Source organism: Ixodes scapularis, unplaced genomic scaffold (genome assembly GCF_016920785.2).
Source record: "Ixodes scapularis isolate PalLabHiFi unplaced genomic scaffold, ASM1692078v2 PGA_scaffold1__304_contigs__length_218370807, whole genome shotgun sequence".
Taxonomy (NCBI): Eukaryota; Metazoa; Arthropoda; class Arachnida; order Ixodida; family Ixodidae; genus Ixodes; species Ixodes scapularis.
The window spans coordinates 191,014,534-191,025,692 of NW_024609846.1; the positions used below are offsets into that span (position 1 = coordinate 191,014,534).

Sequence of the window (11,159 nt, forward strand, 5' to 3'; positions counted from 1 at the left end):
TCTGTGTTTAGTTTTATGCAGATACATGAAAATCGCGAAATAACGCAAACTATAAAGCAATATTATTCTGTTTTGGCACAAACTACTTTTGAGCCAAAAAAACAGGATTGTTATAATAATAATAATAATTAATTTTATTTGCACATACTGGAAAAAGGCCCATAGGTGGTGTGCGGGGCTAGGCAGATAGGTGAAAACCCTTACGCAGAGCACCTGCCAGCCTGCCACCACATGTGAAAAAACAAAATCGATATATAAATGTACAGAATATACACATTACAGAAAGTGTGTAAAAAGACAAAAGGGGAAAAACATTTATCACGTTATGTCGAGGATGCCAGCTGCATCCTATACATTCTGGCAAGCTCTCGTGACTGCCCGTTTGACGGCAGTGTGCTGCGAACACCGAGCGCTGCCCCCCATGCACATCCGTAAATAGAGCCCCACACAATTTAGTTCAGCAATGTTTCGTCAACATTTTTTTTTTTCAGTGTTAATCGTAAAAAAGAAATGTCGTAAATATTGCCAAATGCCTCGACAAAGCAAAATGTTCGAGGAAACAAAAAAGAAGCAAGCCCACACTGTGGATAGAACCCAGGTCTGCTACGTATGAGGCAGAAATCTTACAACTAAGTTTCGCTACAGCTTCGGCAACTCGCATTGTAACCACTGCCTATGTTGACAGCGGCAGCGCCTATTTCATTTAATTTCATTTCATTTAATTACCTCAAATCGCCCAAGGGCATTACATAAGAGGGGAGAAAAAAGTGCAAACACTTTGTATTACACAAAATATGTAAGAATCAAAAAATCAAAAATTGGGATTAAACAAAACTATAAAAAGTAAAGGGTAACTACTCATTCAAATTGCATGTATACAAACAAGTTTAGCAGAAAAATTCTTCGCAAGCATTTCTAAATAAAACGCAATCAGGACTGGTCACCACGCTTTCAGGTAGGTTATTCCACTCGCCAATAGCTAGGTTTAAAGGATATTCGGAATGCATTTTTGTGCGACTTGATGGCAACCTGATCTTCTGCTGGTGGTCGAGTCCAAGAAAATATTCGGTAGGGGGGTAGTAGAATCACATTTTTTAAGATCCAGATTATGGTAGAAAACTTGGTGGAGAAATAAGAGGCGTGATACTTTGCCCCTAGAGCATAGTGATGTAAACCAAGCCTTGGACTTGAGAGCTGTCACGCTTGACGAAAAAGAATAGTTTCTAAAAATAAAACAAACGGCTACATTTTGCACAGATTCGAGTTTAATTAAGTATTCTTGCCAGGGATTGCAAGTTATTCCAGCATATTTGACTGTCGAAAGGATAAGACTTGTAGGCTAGGAAACGTATATCAGAGAATGCCATATCCAAATTCCTTCTGAAATAACCCAAGATACAATTTGCTTTACTAACGATAGAATCGATATGCATTTTAAAATCTAGATTTTCAGTTAGTGTTATACCGAGGTATTTATAATTTGTAACCTTTTCAAGACTATAGCCGCTTATTTCGTAGTTGTTGGTGATCGTCGTTTTTTTTTTCGTAGAAAAAGTAAGAAATTTAGTTTTCGAGATATTGATGGTCATTTGCCATTCCTTACACCAGTGGTCGGCAACCAGTGGCTCGCGGGCCAGATCCGGCCCACGAGGTAGTATCATACGGCCCTTAGCCTCCCGGTAACCCCCCTCCCCCCTGCGCAGTCAGCTAAAAAAAAAAAAAAAAAAAAAGTTGACTGATTCGCTGCTTGTCTGCGAGCAGACTTTTTCACGAATGAAGTGCATAAAATCCAACCTGCGCTCACGAATGACTGACGAGAACCTCCACAATGTGGATGTCCGTAGTTTGGCGAGCGCAGTTCGACACCAGAAGTCTCACTGAATGGAGTCTCTTGGTGTTCGTGGAAATGTTGCATCTCATTGTCGTGTGTCGTGAAATAAAGAAACTGTTCATTTTCGATTTATGTACGTAAATGTAAGTTTGTGCAAGTGCTTTTTTTTTAATTTTAACCCCCCCCCCCCCCCTGCTTGCCGTCCGGCCCGTTCCGCCTAGGCTTCGCGGCGACTCGGCCCGCTTCGCCAAAAGGTTGCCGACCACTGCCTTACACCATGATAGAGAATCTAGATCACGCTGCAGGGTGAGGCTGCCGTCTGATGAGACGATACGCCTATATATTACGCAATCATCCGCAAAAAGTCCGACTTTTGAACAAATGCAGTTGGGAAGATCATTTACATAAATTAAGAAAAGCAGCGGACCAAGGACCAATCCCTGAGGAACTCCAGATTTACCGAAATTTCGCGAGAAGAGACGTTAGATACTGAAACGGATTGAGTTCTAAGGGAGAGAAATTCCGGGTTCCAGTTACCAAGAGACTGTTGAATGTTCAAAGTTTCAACTTTTGTAGTAGGCTTTGGTGCAAGACTCGGTCAAACGCCTTTGTGAAATTTATAAAAATAGTGTCCGTCTGCCCCCGTGAGTGAATGTTCTCATGTATATCGGTGAAGAATTCAAATTGTTGAGTTTCCCAAGATCGTTCCTTTGGGAAGCCGTGCTTGTTCAGGGAAAAGACGTTAGTATCTAAAAGGTTATTAGCGAGGTGGATGTAGAGCATATGTTCCAGAAGTTTGCAGGGTATGCTTGTTAGAGAAATTGGACGATAGTAATTAACAAGCGAAATGACTCCCAACTTAAAGACCGAAATAACCTTCACGTGTTTCCAGTCTTTAGGTAATAATCCTTGATCCAAACTCTGTTGAAACAAAAGCTGGAACAAATCACTGGAATATGGCAGAGTAAGCTTTTGTATTTTAGGCGTAATACCATCAGCTCCTGGACTAGAAGAGTGAGCGAGGTTGAAGATGACCTGGCTAATCCCGTTAAACTCAACGTTTATTAAAAAAAAAAAAAAAAAAGATTCAATCAATCTCCACGAACCAGCCAATCCGCCGTGAGCGCCGGTGGTAGGGTTTGTATCGCCTGCGCGTTAAATATATGTCCCCGCGGGTCAGGGGGTGGTGTCCTTAGTATTCCTTGGGCGACGCCGGCCAGTGTTTGCCCTGCCCAATGGCGGCTGTTTCAGGGGGGGGGGGGGGGGGGGGGGGCAAAACACGTGCCTTGCCCCCCCAATCTGAGAACTGGGGGGGGCCCCCTTGCCCCCCCCCCCCCCTGGTTGGTACGCCCATGACACTGTGGCTCTGGAATCCATGAAATAAGCCGGGGAAGAAGCCAGGCTCGCAAGAGAATCTAGCGAGATTGATGCCGAAGGCTACCCACTTGTGACGGTCATTGCTGACGGCGCCTGGTCAAAGCGATCGTACAAGAACAAGTATGATGCTCCTTCTGGCGTGCTAAGTATGCTTTCCTTTTATAAAGTGTGCACTTATAGATACCTGTAGAATGTACTGTACCAATAGAAGTGTCCAGTTACTGTGAGAATAGGCTTCAGTGGCAAGGATTTAGTTTGTCCCTGAAAGACTCCTTAGAATAAGTAATTTTTTCACATGTCTTGTGCTGTTTTGAATTTAGAGAGGGGGAGGGGAGGAAAACAGTAAGTTACATCGCTGCAAAACAAAAGAACAACACTTCGTTATGAAACGCTGTGAAATTGCCCTGTATATTTCGGCCTAATTTGGGGAAACGCAACTGTCGCCTTGCGATCTCAGGCTTTCGCCTCTTTCCTTCGTTTTCGTGCCTTCCTCCTCCTTTTATATCTTATCTAGAATGACCAGAAATAAATTATGTCATCGTTTAAAAAAACAAAACCGCTGTAGCTTATGTTGCGCCTGGTAATCACAAATTGTTTGGGAGATGAAAATCGCAGCTTCTGCAACGTCGGAAGTGCGAAAATATGACTTCATGCCAGCCTAACCTGCCAGAGCGGGATGACATACAGGGCGTCCCCGCTAACCTTCAGCAAGGTGGAGTGATGCACTCCACTTGGCTACCAGTGGTGTTAGAAAGCGACAGTATTTTTTTAATTTTAATATATCTAAGTAAGTAATTTTATAAAAATAATGAACGATTTCTTCCGTTTCAGTGGTTCAGGTTTGATTTGGAAGCCCGCAAAGCGTCGTGAGAAACACGGTTATGCTGATTACAGTCATAGAGTTATTACAATATACGCCAGAGCTTTCATTGGTGCTGGTGTCCATGCGACTTCCTGTCGCATTTTGCAACAGACAGCAAGCAGGATGAAATTAACTTCGGTAATGTAATCTTATGCCAAAACGGGTTTGCATTTTGAGACTTTGGGAGAGAAAAAGAAAAATTGTGTTGGAAACCTCACTCGTAGCGAATAGTACGTCACTTTATTAACAATATAAAAATATATTTGCTTTAGTTGGCAGGTTCCTTTTAATTTGAGAGCGACGGGTAACTTGGACAAATCGGCGAGCAGTAGGCAGTACTGCAGTGCAGACAAGTAAAGACAAGCTGCGAATCAAAGCAGACATGTCAATTTAAACGCGCGTAGGCTCATTCAAGGTACACAAACGTGCCAATTACCTTCAGATTGCTAATATGCCAGATCTAGTCACCTGACGGAAGTGCCTATTGACGGGTCATTCGTGGATCAAAGCGAACACTGCTTATACGCTGTTGCCTAGCCGTGTCTAAGTAGAAAGTGGTTCTTGCTGTCTGTTTTAATTCTTTACATTAGCGTCCCTTTGGGCACTATTGCCTATTTATAACTTCCCTGTGCTTTTCACTTTGATTTTAAATGCAAATACACACCCTGCAGTAACAGTATTGTAGGTCAAAAACATTATACCGGCATATCAAGCTAGTTGACCTCCGAGATTATTTCTTCCAGTTGAAATTAAAAAAGGCTGTAATTGACATGTACATTTGTCTTCGTGGTTGGGAAATGTTCGAAACAATTTATTACAATACAACATCTCGTTATATTTACTCTTATAATTGAGCGCTGAAGGAAAATGCATCCACGTCTTTGCATAGGAGTGTATTACCGGAAGTCAATTTTATACTGCTATATAATTGGTGCAGGGGCAGATCCAAGGGGGGGGGGGGGGCAGATCCAAGGGGGGGGGCCGCCCCCCCCCCCCCCCAAAACAAAGTCGACCCCCCCCCCTCCCCCCTCCACGGAGGGCAATTAGACATGGGTGGACCCCCCCGTTGCACAAGAAAGAATGGGAGAACGGTATCCTTACAAATTACCCCCCCCCCCCCAAAAAAAAAAAGAAAATCTGGATCCTCCCCTGAATTGGTGTGAACACAGTAGCGCCAGTGGAAGCTCTAGCGTACATATACTAACCCTGTGATTATCGCAATGTGTTCTTTGCTCAGTTTGTTTTTTCAACGTAAACAAGAAAGCTTCTGAAATTTAAAGAGGTAACATCTACACGCAATGCCACATTGTTTTCTTTTCTTTAATTGAGCTGACTTTCTTTTTTATTCGAAATACAGGATTACGCAAAGCACACCCTCCCTGTTCTAAATACCATAATGCGGTGGCTCTTAGGGCGCTCCAACATTTTCCAATTCACACTTCGGCTCCTAATTGCTTCGTTTTTATTTATTTTTTAGTTGGTTCATGTTAGCTGACATCCACTCTATCTCTACATCGTAAGCCAGCAGCGATAGATGTGAGACGCTAGCCAGTTACACCCTATTGTATTTCCTTACTGATAAAATCAAACATTTCTACCAGACGAGGAAAAGTATTTTTTTCTTCCTGTAACAACTTCTCTAGTCTCCTCTCTCAACCAGTTTCAAATTTTAGAGGAGACATCCTGAATAATTCTGTTACTTTTTGTTTTGTTCTATTTAATTAGATTTAATAGGAAATATATAGATACTACAGAAGTTACGTACAATAAGAATGAAATCAAAGCACAATCAACGAAGTGTATCTTAAATTACTACAATAGTTATAATTATAATGCAATTAAATGCAAAGGTGCAAGCGAGCTGGACAGGAATGACGGACATTCCTGTCCAGCTCGCTTGCACGTTTGCATTTAATTGCATTATAATTATAACCTTAAATTGCAAGCTTCACCCTTGTTGGTGTTCGACTGGTGGCAGCTGATAAAACCCGTTTGCTCTACTGACGTCTAACCCCTGGTTAGCTCAGTTGGTAGAGCGCTCCACTTGTAATGGAGAGGTCCCGGTTTCGATACCCGGACCAGGCGGATTTTTTCAGTCACACACCAGTCACCTAGCTGTGTTTGGAGATTTATGTTTGTCCTTTGTCCCTCTTGTTCCCCTTCTCCAGGGATTACTTTCGTCATTACAATAGTTACTTTATTTTTTTACCGAGTCAGTTCTATGGGTGCTCGGATTTGTCTGCAACATTAGGAGTATCAGAAATTATGTTTAAATACGCATTTACTCATTACATTTTTTTTACAGGCAGCTATTGTTGGTCATCACACCCAGAGGGTCCTCTTCCTTGTACCAGGAACAAGTTCTGCATAATGTGTGCAAGGACGAAACCAGGAGAGACAACTGCAGCACACAGGTGCTTCAAAAACTGACAAGGAAGCTCCACGACTATGGAGCACGACATCATTGTTGAGGGTTTCCGTCGTGGCGAGGAAATGCATGGCTCGAAGTACAATCGCCTCATCGCAGATGGTGACTCAAGCACCCACAAAGCGGTTTTTGAAACAGCTTCATATGGTAATCAGATGGTCCAAAAGATTAAGTGCAGCAACCATATCCTCCGAAACTACAGTGACCTCAGGGACATAGCTCAAAGAAAGAGGTCCGTACCAATTCCACGAGTGTTGAAGAACCTCGTTCTGCAAAGTTCCGTTCGTTTGAGGTTTGGCGTATACACAGCCATCAAGGAGGGAGCAGCAAAAAAGAACCTTTCTTTGCGTGCAAGAACTGAGAACTTGGCAAAGGACGTTAGAAATGGGCCAAATCACGTGTTCAGGCAGCACGACTACTGTGCCCCATACTTTTGCAAGGGCCCAAAGCCTGAAGAGGTCAACCATGTACCTGAGTTGAAGAAATGCGGCTTGTACGATGAGATTGCAGCTGCAGCAAATCGTCTCGTCAACAATGTCAGCAGCTTGATTTTAGATGTTAACAATGCAGCAGAGCACGTCAACTCTCTCGTAGCAAAGTTTGTTGATGGGAAGCGGGTCAACTTTTCATTGAGAGAATCAAACCGAATGCGCTGTCTTGGCACTGTTCTCGCTTTCAATTAACCAGGGAAGTACCACCGACCAGTTCACAGGTCACTGTGCAAAAAAAAGTCCTGGAAAGTACACAAAAGCGTGCCAGAGGGCATTTTCTTCACGGCGAGCTGCCTCAAAGAAGCGCAGGTCTTTGCAGCAACCCCAAGCAAGGCGCTCGTTAGACATGACTCCTTGTCTGCGTCCTGGACCTGATGCAGATTACGCTCCTCATGCACAGCAGCCAAATATGGAACCAGAAAAACTCCAGAGTAGTTGCCAGGAATTTTTGGAGTCACTTCGTCTGTCAGAAGACGGTAGGTCGGAGCTTGAACCAGCAACATTTAGACAGTTCACATGCCCAAGGTGGAAAGTTGAGAGAAAAAACGACTCACTGCTTCGTCTTTTGGAAATATTTGCAAGCTGATGCCAACTACGATCTGTTCAAACACCGTTGTGGGTCTTCTGTACAGAGAGTTCTCCTCAGTTGCAACACAGTATGGTCATGATAATGAGCCTATGGCTTAACGGAAACTTGAGGCTGACAAGGGTGTTGTTGTGTAACCGTGCGGGCTCTTTGTTGATCTAGAGCATCCATACCTTGGAGCGAGCCCTGATGGGCTGGTTGGTGATGACACGGTTGAAGTCAAATGCTTGAAAAGGGCAGAGTTTTTTACGATACAGGGTAGTTGATCAGAAAAAGATCATGTTTCTTGGTAAGCCAGGTGAAAAACCTGCTCTTAAAAAAACGGATAAGTGCTGGTACCAAGTCCAGGGGCAGCTGCACATTGCAAGGCGCAAGTTTTGCATCTTTTGTGTATATACACAGTGCAGTGATGTGATTGGCCTAAGCCGTTTTGGAGCACCTTTTGGAGCAGCTAAAACAGTGTTTCAGAGCAGCAAATGTGGCTTTTGGAGCAGATATTTTCAGAAAAATAAAAATACTCCTTTGAAGTGCTGGACAAACGAAGGACACTTTGCTTGCCGCAATAAACACATTATAGTCAAGTTAGACCACGTGGGAGTCTTCGAACACGTAATTGAAATGCCAATGACATGACACATTTTGAAATGCTTCAGTTAAATGATACGTATAGAGCCTTTCTTCTGTACTCTCGTCCCCAGCCGCCTGATAGGCATATCCGGTATGGGCGACGAAAAAATAGTAAGACATTTCAACCTGCGAATAGTAAAAAAAGAGAGGTGAGGCAAAACGAAAATGGGTAACGATTACGCTTATATCCTAAATGGATCCTATTGGCATGGCGACGGCAAAACAATGTTTTTGCCCATACTGGAGGTGACAACAATTCAAGATTGCGGCGCCCTTGAGAAAAAGGTTAAGTGCACATATTAAATGTTTTTTAAAAATACCAGCTTAGTAGTAAATGGCACAACATTAGGTTGACTAGTGATAAAATAAATGTAAGGAGTCTCCAATTCTTGAAAAACATAACTAGTGCAGTGCAATGCGAAATTGTCACGCGAGCGGAGATGGCTGTTCGATAGAAACAATGCCACTCCGCTCCGTCGCCAACCGATTCCCAAAATTGTATGCAAAATGTAACTGTCAAGCATACGACAAAAAAAGTTTGGTGGCATATGCTTGCCAGTCCGGCAGGCAAGGTACAAGATAAAGACGCACACACAAAAAAAAAACCTGAGCACATCGATCAAAGACATGGCAAGCCAGGGTCAAAAAGTTCTTCGAACGCTTTGTGCGACGACTGAACTTGAGAGAAACAAGTGCGCTGTGCGGGTTCAGCATGCAGACGCTGCTTTAGCTCACTTCCTTTCACCAACTTTCATTCGCAGTAGATTTTCTTGTACCGGGGTCCCTCTCGAAAGAAAGCCCACCAAGAGAAACCTAGGTGATCAATACTTTGACACACCAGTCTTTGAGCAAGAGGAATTTTTGTAGTAGCGCATTAAACAAGAACAGGGATGTTGGTGAACATGCGGCGGTTCTTACGTTTCAGCTCAGAAAGCGCCATATCTGCAGCGACGTGGGGACAGCAACACCTGACGTCGCGCGACCCCAGTGACTGGCAGGCAGGAACCATATATACTTTTCCCACGGCCGTTGCTTTCAGGAACGAGCGCTTCAGCTCACTAAGTAACTCCCGTCGCGCAAAAACGTGGTTTCGTTTCATAGCCTGAAGGCGCAGCTGGATAGACACGCCCGCGTCTATCACGCGAGACGAGAGCACGGAACGAGACATGGCGGGAAAAACCATGCAAGACCCAATGAAAGCTTGATGCAGGGTACTTGGTGTTGGGCGGTCCTTTGCGCCACCTAGCTCACGCTTGCTGAATTACGGTACTCAGTTTACTTTCGGTTTAAAAAGGTGACCAAATTGGTCCTTTGGCACAGGCTTGGCGCAGATTACCCATATTTTGGAAAAATGTAGCAGGATGTAGCAGGGTTAGCCCGTTGGTACAGTTTGGCGCAATTGGCGCAGCAATCACATCACTGACAGTGTTATATATATAGTGTTATTTTCACATGGAGACAATTACTCGAGACGACCTGTTCTGGGAAAATGAGTTGCTTTCTTGCCTCCAGAAGTTTTATCGCTGCTGTCTGCTTCCAGAATTAGTGGATCCTCGTCAAACACGCAGCATGCCCACTAGAAACAAAATTAAGCAAAATTGCTTAATTTTGAATCCCAAAGCTTCAATTTTTAAAACTGTGCCCAGTCAGTGTTTTCAGCAATTCATAGTTTAGTTTTAAGATGCTTTAAACGCACTTAACTTTCCTCGCGGATACCCAACAACTTCCGAACTGATAGCTGCCCGGAAAATTTTCTTCTCTAAAGCTATACATTCACGCTCGTATCGTTCACTGAAGATCAAGCAACGAGTGTTTCAGCAGATCTAACAATCCGAAATCCCCATACTGCAGTGCAGCAAGGACTTAAAGGGACCATGAAATGATTTTAAAATCTAATTTCATCCACCGCACGTCGTAAAAGGTGTGAAAAGAAACACAAAAACACAAAACTAGGGAGCCAAAGAAAATTATTTGCTATAGAACTTTTAAAAGAAAACTGGACTCTTTTGCGACTTCTTTCCTTCGAAAGCTCTGCCTTTTCACTACGATGCATCCGCAGAAATGGAGCACGTCAGCCGAATCCACGTCGCCTATTGGGTAAGAGCCTACCTACCCCAGCTAAAAATACCCATTGGTTCCAATTGGCTTTTCCAATTGGTACCAATTGGCAAAACCAGTTAGGTTTTGGGACTCCCAATTGGAAGAATACCAATTGGTACCAATTGGAACGAAAACCATTTGGGTTTTGGGACTCCCAATTGGAAGAATACCAATTGGTTCCATTTGGAAGAATACCAATTGGTACCAATTGGAATGAAAACCATTTGGGTTTTGGGACTCCCAATTAGAAGAATACCAATTGGTTCCAGTTGGAAGAATACCAATTGGAATGAAAACCTTTTGGGTTTTGGGACTCCCAATTGGTAAAATACCAATTGGTATTTTTCCAATTGGAACCACTACCTGTTATGTTCCGAGACTTCTTTTTGGAAAGTATCCATCAATTCCCATCTGTACGTTTTCACATTTTATTATGCAAATATGCTCTTGGAAAACACTTGTTCTCCGGATGGTCTGCACACACTGTAAATAGTCACAAACTGGATTTTAATCTATTAACATCTGAGCTGCATTCTTCTTGCTTGAAATTCTGAAATAAACAGAAGAACAAGGAGGGTTCGTACAGAATATTTGACTGAAAATTCAAGGAGTTTTCAAGGATTTCAAGGATGAAAAATGGCAAAATTCAAGGAGTGTTAGCAAAATTTTATTTGCTTACAAGACTTATGGAAGCAGCGCAGTTTTCGCATGGATTTCTTTTTCCACAGAAGCTATCTCCAGCTCCTTTTCTTTAGCAGTTCGACGAAAGCTGTTTGCCTTGACTAAGTAGGTAAGGTCGTTTTTCGCTTCAGCTTCTTCCGAAAAACGGTCCGCAGATTCCAGCAGGCACTTGAGAG

General features: G+C 43.2%; 1 pseudogene; it reads left to right on the plus strand.

The window, feature by feature from the left end:
* Positions 1 to 7,335: 7,335 nt before the first annotated feature.
* LOC115320142 lies at positions 7,336 to 9,917 on the plus strand (annotated as a pseudogene).
* Positions 9,918 to 11,159: the final 1,242 nt, after the last annotated feature.